Source organism: Mchenga conophoros, linkage group LG3 (assembly GCF_057382185.1).
Source record: "Mchenga conophoros isolate Kocher_MC1m ecotype Shallow Benthic linkage group LG3, M_conophoros_male_GT1.1, whole genome shotgun sequence".
Lineage (NCBI taxonomy): Eukaryota > Metazoa > Chordata > Actinopteri > Cichliformes > Cichlidae > Mchenga > Mchenga conophoros.
This window is the reverse complement of record NC_140528.1, coordinates 8,555,062-8,565,184: the sequence shown is the minus strand read 5'-3', so window position 1 is coordinate 8,565,184 and position 10,123 is coordinate 8,555,062. Positions and strand designations below refer to the sequence as shown.

The 10,123-nt window shown below is 46.8% G+C and overlaps 1 long non-coding RNA gene and 1 pseudogene across 1 annotated transcript; one reads left to right on the top strand and one right to left on the bottom strand.

Moving 5' to 3' along the window:
• The first annotated feature begins 1,533 nt into the window (after positions 1–1,533).
• LOC146577165 (uncharacterized) lies at positions 1,534–9,904 on the top strand. Its single transcript, XR_014889169.1, has 3 exons — positions 1,534–1,668; positions 3,629–3,734; positions 9,548–9,904. It is a non-coding gene; the product is annotated as an uncharacterized LOC146577165 (long non-coding RNA).
• Positions 4,228–8,203, bottom strand: LOC146577166 (uncharacterized; annotated as a pseudogene).
• Positions 9,905–10,123: the final 219 nt, after the last annotated feature.

Sequence of the window (10,123 nt, the reverse complement as noted above, 5' to 3'; positions counted from 1 at the left end):
TTGACGGGTTGTTAGCGTCGTCAGGATGCTGGATGGAAACGCTGTGCCTGATAGGATGATTACAGGCTGGACTTTGTCTTCCTGTTACAGATGGATCCAGGCCCTGGATGACTGCTGGACACACATGACCCACACTAGGCTGCCTTCATCCATCCTTTCCTCCTTCACTGAGACTCAGAGTCAGCATGTATGTATTTATCAGTGATTTGAATCCTTTCATTACAGAGTGAAGTTAAAGTAGACGTGTGAACACACTAATAAACACAAAGGGACACAACTACTACTCCATGATGTAAAGCTGAAGTATTACACAGCTTTATGAACCTCCTGTTATCCTGGTAGACGAGTACAGCAATAAATCTTTTACTTGAACATCTTCTGGCTGCAATAAGCTTTGAAATGTGACCATGAAGTCAGAGACACACTGACTGAAACCCACAGCTGTGACTGTGGATCACATCCACACACAGTGTAGCTGCTGTCTCTGTGTGAGCCTTTGCACTGCTGCTCGCAGCACCGTTATATCACTCAGCGCTCGCTGCTGTTATTGAATCCACTTTTTACTGTCCGTGCAATCAAGCTCCTCTGCAGAGCTAGAAAATATCTTCGAACCAGTTTATGTGTTAGGGGATCCTTTGCAGCTGTGACTGTTGCCTCTGTTTTTGTCCTTTGGTTCCTGGGAGCCTTTTACATTTCCATCAGCAACAAATATCTGAACAGGCTTTATTGTAGGAAATACAGGAGTAAATAGTTGTCATTATTTATTAGATGTTGTTAAAGATGATCAGATGCTTGTTTAGTTTAATGCTGTGGCTTCAGTCAGCATCACTGTGCTGTATAGTTTTATTTTTCTGATCCTTCTGTTAAAGTTGCTGAATAAAAGCTGGTTGGTCTGCACCTCACCTCTGCCTCGAGCCTCCTTCTTTAAAGCAGCAGAGGCTCTTCATTCAGGTATCACAGCTCGAGTTGTTCTGCAGGAGACCCAGAGTACTGTCCTTGGTCCATAATGACATTAACTTTGATTCATGTCAACACGAAGCCTGAACGTCTGTGATGAACACACTATCAGCATCACTGACATATTTCATCATTTAAAAACACTTCCTGTCACCGTGGTGGTTACAGTGACATCATGCAGTTTGTGCTTTGACCTCCAGAGGGCGACAAATCAGCACAGACAGAGAGCTCCATTCAAACTTTGCTGCCATCAGGAATAATTCTTCAAATATAATCATCAGTGTTTGAGCAGTTATGATATCAGGGACAATCTAGACATGTGTGACAATACTGAACATGTCACATGACACACCTCAAACATCATGTGATCCACTCTCAGTCTGCACTTTCATTCATGACTTCATGAATTTATGATCAGTTTACTCCTGAAATATTCAAATGCTGCAGGGTGAAGAACAACAAAGTGCTGACACATGTTTGTGTTTCAAACAGGAAAACCAGCAGAAATAAATCATCTTTGGACAACATGACAGAGATTAGTGAGTTTCCAAGTTGCACTTGAATGCAGCACAGACAGATTCTGATGTTCGTGGTTGTAAACGTGTCCTCAAACGCCGCTCTGACTCTTTCCTTCCTGCTCAAAGTTCCTCTTTTCTGAACTTGGTGTTTGTGCCTGACGCTGATCGTCTCCGTGTGGAGCTCCGTGTGAAGGTAACGTTAGCAGTGTGTAATGTTTCCTGGCTAACATCAGGTGTGTGCAGCTCAGTTCCAGCACAAATCTGCCGCTCCATAGTTCACGGTAACGGACTCATGAGGTCGACCGTTAAACGCTCTCCCGCCATTTTGTCTGTGTGCGCGGATGTGTACGTTTTTGTTACCACTGTCATCTCATCAATAGCCTATTTGTAAAAGATCTCTGCTCATAGTTTAGTTGGATTTTAAAACTCTGTAGTTGGACAGTTTTATTTTGGACTGATGCTAAAATTCTTGCTGATTGTTTCTGTCGAGGTTTTGTACTTGACATCCGCCATTTTGGATGTGATAAGCTGTAGAGAGTGCGTCCAAAAAGAGAAACCAGAAAGAGAACCTGTTTTATTAATAACCTCTTGCAAATAGAAGAATATGAAAAAAACAACAACAAATAGGATAAAACCTTTAAATTACTTGAATTTCTAAAATCACCATCATCTGTTAACACAAATTTGATCATTTCAAATTTTTGTTTTCATTTTCTCTTCCCAGTTACTTCTTTCTCATTCTCTTCATTCTCCTTGTCACCTTACGTCTCACTCCTTAACTGAAGTTATAGTTCTAACATAAGAAGTCCCACCAACGTCCTTTATTTAATCTCTGTGTTGTCACAGTTATTATCATCAGATCAGACATGAGACCCAGACAACAACATAAGTTTACAAGCTAACATCATGTCAGCTAACATTAGACGATAGCATCATAAACTTTAAATTACTTTGCCTCTGATCAACAGTTTGATTACATTCTCACATCACAGGTTTATTTGCTAAGTGTGAGTCCGCCCACATTAGATCCACTTTTCAGCAGGTGGAATAATTTGTAGTATATAGGTAATACATCAACAATGCTGCCGTGGCTAAGTTAGGAATATTTATAATGTCATTTCCAAAACTTGCATATGATCTGCAATTTGTAGCAGATCTACTGACTGTCACAGAGCAGCTGGAGCAGTCTCGAATGCAGGTCAGTCCACTGCTGCCCCCTGTGGCCAAGTGCCATAGCTACTGCTGGATGAACTCGTGACACATCTGCACCTGTTTCTATGAACACATTGAGTCTGAGTGGCTGCACTTACACTGGTGCATTCAACATATTGAAAGATGGCAGCAATGTGGATTGTCAAGACTCAAACCAACCATTGAGCAAAGACAGCAGCATCACTTGTTTCTGTTTGTTATACAGCCAGATTTACTCGTGACACACATGTGCAGCTGCTTTATCACCTATTCTGAATTTGTTTCAAGCACAATACATTTGTTACACATGTTGGGATATTGTGTTTGTTTTAAATGTTATATACCTGTGTGGTATGTGACTTGTGTTGCCATGACGCCAGGTCTCTCTTGGAAATGAGATTTTTAATCTCAATGAGATTTTTTTTTACCTGGATAAATAAAGGACTAATTTGTAACTTTCAGTGTTTTCCGGTCTTCCAAAAGAAAAAAAACCTTCAACTACATGACATGCAGTTGTGTATTTGTTTTCACCTTATCATACACTTGAAGTTTTACAAATCACCACTTCTTTAGTGAATATCATTTCAGTCTCAGACAATCTCGTTTCTCTTACAGAGGTTGAATGCACCTTCTGCGGATGGCGGTACCACACAGTGTGCGTGGACTTCCCCTGCACAGAAGGCAACTACAAATGCTGTGAATGCTAAATAAACAGAAACAAATGATCCCTGTTGTCTTTGCTTGATGATTGGTTTGAGTCTTGACAATCCACATTGCTGGCGTTGCATCTTTCAATGGCAGCAATGGCAGGTATCAGTGCTCAAACCTTTTGTGTTTGTTTCCAACAAGTTGCCCACCTCGGGAAACAAAAATGTGTTCTTTTACTTGTCAGATGAACATATGAGACACTTTGACTCTTCAGTGCAGTGTGGAGCCTAACAAAGATCTGTTTTGTGTCCCAGCTGATCAGCAGGAGGAGGAGAGTCTGACGGAGCAGCAGAGGAACATTTTCAGCTACTTGGACTCAGCTCAGCCACTACAGAGGAAACAATGAGCTCAACACAGAAGGTGACAGACAGAGCAGGACCATATGACCAAAGATATTTATCACCATATACATTTGAACATTTGCCATAACGATGTAGCTGACGATAGAATTGACACCAGACAAAATACTTTACAGCTGCACAACTTTATTAAAAACCCATCAATGTATTTTCACTGAAACAAGCAGCTGTTGTTTATGTGCATTAAAGTTATATAAAAATGTAACAGTGCAAATGCAAATTGCTCGCTGACAGTTTAACCAAAAGGCGTTTCCAGTGGAAACTGGCCGACACATCCTGAGCATAACCATGTATAATATCCACTAAACTTCAGAAGAGGTTATACAGTCGTGGCCAAAAGGTTTGAGAATTGCATAAATATTGGAACCTGGAGAAGTTGCTGCTTAAGTTTTTATAATAGCATTTTGCCTGCACTCCAGAATGTTATGAGGAGTGATCAGATGAACTGCATCGTCCTTCTTTGCCATGAAAACGAACTTAATCCCGAAAAAGCCTTACCGCTGCATTTCATTGCTGTCATCAAAGGACCTGCTGAGACCATTTCAGTGATCGTCTTCTTAACTCGGGTGAGAATGTTGGCGAGCACGAGGCTGGAGATCATCATGGCTGTATCCCGATTCAGGTTCTGCAGCTTTAAAGTCCTCAAGGGCCGCGTACTCAAAGACCGCTAAGGCCGAAGTGCGAGGCTCGTAGGCTCGTGAAATGGGGCGTCTAACCTCCGTCGCGCTGCCCAGGTTGCCTAGCAACCATGATACTAACAGCTGGAAACGTTTCATACAGCTTTGTTTGACAGAAATGAAGGAGAACATATTTAGTTCATTTGTTTCTACATGAGCTCTGTGTGATTTGATGAGTATCTGAGGCTGAGACCACAGGACTGTGAAACATGATTGTTGGGCTTCATTTCTGTGCTGAACAGTCGTTTAAGATTAGCTGTAAATAACAATTAGCTGATGTTGTTCATGAGACTAAAGTCATCTCACTGTGGTAATGTAAATATAATATGGCCAATATTATAGTTATTATATTGTTGGCATTACTAAATTTGGCTCAATGCTTACATATATGTGTAAAAGCAAATGTAGGAGCTGTGATAACTGTGTCTGATAGAATGAAGAGTAGACTGATATATGAAATATTCCTTTATTGGGTGAGAAAATCAGACCATGTCATAACTGCTGTAAGTCACACAGAATAGATATCAGAGCCTTAAACAGGCTGACTTCTGCTAAATGGGTCAAACTGGGCAGAAAGTCTACAAACACATAACATCCTTATAGAATATGATGTAACACTATAGATCAACTTAGCTCAGAATATATAAAGCATATAAACAGTTACAGCAATATGATGCAACAAACACAGCAGCTACTGATCCAAAATACTCAAAGCTTCATAGAACTGAAACCAACATTTATTTTTAGCTCCATTCTGCTGCTGATACAGACTTTAGGTTTCTGAACATTAAACTTGTTGCTGCCTTTCATAGTGTGTAACTTGAAGGCCCTGAGTACTTTCTCCCACACTGAAAACACTGGGATGATCACATTATTTGAACATTACCTAATAAGACTGATTCAGCACAGACAGTTATGTTAAACTTTCCTAGCAGTCCTTCACAAACAGGGAACAGTCTGTCTATTCTCTCCATCTGTCAGCTGCTGCTGGCTCTTCCTCCTCCTCTTCCTCACACACTGCTGAGTTTGTCCTGGTGGATCATCAGGGCTGCAAAGCCTCACAGATGATGTGCAGCAGTGGGTCCCTCAGTCTGTCCTCACTCTGGACACTTGCAGTCGTCACACATGGAAATCAAATGTGTGATAAGCTGCAGGATTCAAACACAAGTGTAACTTATAAACACATGTTCATACTTTTATTCCACAATCAGAGAGAAAGAAACAGAGAGAGAGTGCAGGACAGACAGACAGGTGACAGTCTCAGGTGTACACACTGCTACACAACAGCACCAGAGAAGCAGGATTTAGTGTTTGTGTTATTACGAGTGTAAACAAGAAGAGTTCCAGATGGTGCAGTGGACACATGTGTGACTGCTGTGATTAAAGCATCTTTCTTTCAGCTTAACGAGTGAACCGTCAGCTCGTTCAAACACACGTTAAAGTGCGTTTGGCTCGACACCACCGAACAGAGGCAGCAATATAACACAGCTAACATTAACAGTGCAGTGGATCCTGCTTGTGCCGTGATGTTCAGGACTGCAAACCGAGCAGCATCACTGACTTTCAGCTTGTTGTGTTTGTGGATATATGACTGACTTTAATTATCCACAAAATCATCACATTCTCTGTGAGATTAAGGTCGACTATTGAACGGCGTATATTTTAAAGGCTTTAAAACCAAGTTAACGCTGAAAGTACAAACATCACTAATGTCAAACCAAAACAAGCAAAAACAACAAAACCACAAACCGACCCAGTCCACAGTCTCAGAGTCAGGCCGCGCATCCCGCAGCGGTGCAAAAAGAAAACGAAAAGACGCCACAAACAGTCACAGGCGGCCCATCAACACAACAAGAGAGTTCAGGGGGCCTACCTCGAGCCCAACGGCGGCGACGTAGCAGCTCCGGCGGACGGCCCCGGGTCCGGCGGCAGCAGCAAAACAGTTCAGGGGGCCTGCCACGGGTCCGGTGGCGGCGGCGCTGCTCCTCCGGCGGCCAGCCACGGGTCCGGTGGCGGCAGAATGGTTCTGGTGGCCTGCCACGGGTCCGGTGGCGGCGGAACGGTTCTGGTGGCCTGCCACGGGTCCGGTGGCGGCGGCGCCGCTCCTCCGGCGGCCTGCCACGGGTCCGGTGGCGGTGGAACGGTTCCGGTGGCCTGCCACGGGTCCGGTGGCGGCGGTGCTGCTCCTCCGGCGGCCAGCCACGGGTCCGGTGGCGGCAGAACGGTTCTGGTGGCCTGCCACGGGTCCGGTGGCGGCGGCGCTGCTCCTCCGGCGGCCTGCCACGGGTCCGGTGGCGGTGGAACGGTTCCGGTGGCCTGCCACGGGTCCGGTGGCGGCGGCGCTGCCCCTCCGGCGGCCTGCCACGGGTCCGATTGCAACGTCGCTGCTCCGGTGAGCAACAGCGAGGCGTGGCAACAGGTCCATAACGCGCCGATCGCTGACGTGGACGCACCGGACGTGGACGGCGAGGAGGCCGCGCTAGACGTGGAGGTCCCTCCGGTCCGCTGACCTCCGGCCGAGACCCTCCTCGGCCGGCAGCGAGAGCTCCTCCTCGGCCGGCAGCGAGAGCTCCTCCTCCGGCTCGCTGAGCTCCTCAGCTGGCAGAGCGGGCTCCTCCGGCTTGCCGAGCTCCTGCTCGGGCATGCTGAGCTCCACAGCTGGCGATGCGGGCTCCTCCGGCTCACTGAGCTCCTGCTTGGGCATGCCGAGCTCCTCCGGCTCGCTGAGCTCCTCAGCTGGCGGTGCGGGCTCCTCCGGCTCGCTGAGCTCCCGCTCAGGCATGCTGAGCTCCTCCGGCTCGCTGAGCTCCCGCTCGGGCATGCTGAGCTCCTCCGACTCGCTGAGCTCCTCAGCTGGCGGTGCGGGCTCCTCCGGCTCGCTGAGCTCCTCAGCTGGCGGTGCGGGCTCCTCCGGCTCGCTGAGCTCCTGCTCGGGCATGCTGAGCTCCACAGCTGGCGATGCGGGCTCCTCCGGCTCGCTGAGCTCCTCCGGCTCGCTGAGCTCCTGCTGCAGCTGGACGAAGTCTGAGGTTTCCCGAGCTTGCACTACCCCCCGGGCTTTATGCAGGGTGCAAAGGCAGGCGGAAACTCCCTTGAGCTGGCCGAGGTAGGGGTCTCCCTCCAGGATTGCCTCGATGGCGTTTAATCCCACCACTCTTGCCCTTGTGTTGGTGGTGTGAGTTACCCAGTCCATCAGGCGTTGGACGCGTGTGAGGTCGCTCTCTCCGGACAAGGCCGCTGGAGTGGGCAGTGGAATGGAGGCTGCTGCTGGTGGAGAAGATGGCTGAGCGGGTGATGTGGATGGTGAACAGGATGAAACTGTAAGCGGTGAGGTAGATGTCGCGGGGGATGATTCAGCAGGTACAGCGACCAGCTGGGCCGCGCTTTGGCTACCGGCTGAATTGTCCATATGACTCACCACAGCCGGCTGTTGAGATGTCTGTGGATCTAGCTGCGGTGAGGAACGCTGGCGGCGCGAACGTCGTTTCCGTGTCGGCGTCGGGGCCGGCGTCTCAGGCAGTGAATCCACCAGCTGTCCGAGCTGGTGGGCAGCCTGAGGAGGAGAGTGGAGGTGGAGGGTGGAAAGTAGGAAGTCCAGGACCACTGCATTAAGGGAGTCCACCAGCCAGGGGAATTTAAAAAGCATCTCCTGCAGCCGCCTCTCCACGGCGCGACGCAAACCTTCCGCTGGCTTCTCCCACCACACCTCACATAGGTGGTACACTTCGTCCATAACTTCCCTCCTGAGCCTCTCCTCGGAGACCGCTGGGTCCATTAGAGGAGGGATCATTCTGTCACGGTCTCGCTGGCAGACCGTGGGGATGTGGGGAAAGGAGGACCCAGGCGCGGTGCTCTATGTATAAACAGTGTGTTTATTTACAGAGTGGAACAAAAACAACAATAAATCCCCGTGTTCTCCCAGACTCCCGTGTCGTGTCTCTGCGTGAATAGTTCGTGTCTCTGTGCTCTCCGCTCCCGTGTCAGCACCCCCCGGTGCTCGCTGCTCTTCGTGCCTTCCACGCTCCTCGTGGAGTCTCAAGGAAATGATCCCGCGTCGGTGGGAGCTCCAACTCTCTCCTAAGTAGCTCCCCCGACGAGGCCTGATCAGCAGCAGGTGTGTGGCTTCGGGTGTGGCCAGTCCCCTTGCAGGGCCACACCCTCCAGGCCTGACGCCGCCTATAAACAAGTGCTCAGCCACCCACACACACATATACACAAGCACAGGGAAGGGGGAGCAACACCAAAATACACAACAATAATAATAATAATAATATAATACATGACTGCTCAGGGATCCTGGGTCGCCCAGTCCCAGGACCCTGACATTTATTCTGCTCAGCTGCAGTATCCAGATGAAATACATCATCATATTACACAGTTTTCAACAAGCTGCAATTTAGTAAATGCTCGAGTTAAAAGTAACGTTTTGTAAAACTGTTACATTTAGAGCAACTTTTAAGTGGAATAAGTTGCCTTAAAAAATTAGAGAATTATTCAAAACTTCAATGAACACTTAAAAGCCGATTTACAGAGCTTTTAGTTGTTGTAAATATTGTAAGACATGATTTGTTTTTGAAACTTGTGTAATGTGCCTCAATGTTATTGATATTATTATTATTATTATTATTGATTGCTTATATTTTAACAATTGTGAAACCTCACTGTGGATGTAAGAGTGAAATTATGTGGATATCTTGAATCCACTTTATTGTGTAATATTTTATGTGAGTATTTGACGGAAGACGAGCAACATCTGTTGTGGAAGCTAACGGGGTTCCTTTAGAATAAACAAACATAGGATTTATTATCACTGAATAATTCTGTATAAATCTATACAAATTATAGAAATATGTAATAGGAAACAACAAAATAATCTAAATTATAAAAGTGTGTGTGTGTGTGTGTGTGTGTGTGTGTGGGCATGATTTTAGTGTTTGAACAGTCATGAATTATCTTTAACAGCAGGTTGGATGTAATGTGTTAGAACTACCAGCAGGTGGGGATAAGAGACCTTTAAGGTGTTTGGTGCCACGCTCCACCTTCAGGTTTAAAACTAGTGTTAATGGAGTTTGAAGGTTGAGTTTGTTCCACGACTGCATTTCACTCACTGCCTCTGTTTGTATCTCTGTCACTGCAGGACCAACATGGAGCCAGAAGTCAGCGCTCTCAGGAGGCCGACAAACCTCACAGAAGAAAGGGAGAGAAAAAACACCCCTGTGACGAGTGTGGGAAGGGTTTTACTGTGAGGGCTAAACTAAAACAGCATCAGGTCATCCACACTGGAGAGAGACCGTTCAGCTGTGACTTGTGTGGAAAGTCTTTTTCCTTGATGCGTTGCCTAAAACAACACCAAATCATCCACAGTGGAGTTAAAGCGTACAGCTGTGATCAGTGTGGCAGAGCTTTTACTCAAAGTAGCAGCTTACAGAGTCATCTAGTTACCCACTCTGGAATTAAGCCATACAGCTGTGACGAGTGTGGGAAGGGTTTTACTGGGAAGGCTTCACTAAAACAGCATCAGGTCATCCACACTGGAGAGAGACCGTTCAGCTGTGACTTGTGTGGAAATTCTTTTTCCTTGAAGGGTTCCCTAAAAAGACACCAACTCATCCACAGTGGAGTTAAAGCGTACAGCTGTGATCAGTGTGGCAGAGCTTTTACTCGCAGTAGCCACTTACAGAGTCATCTAGTTACCCACTCTGGAATTAAGGCA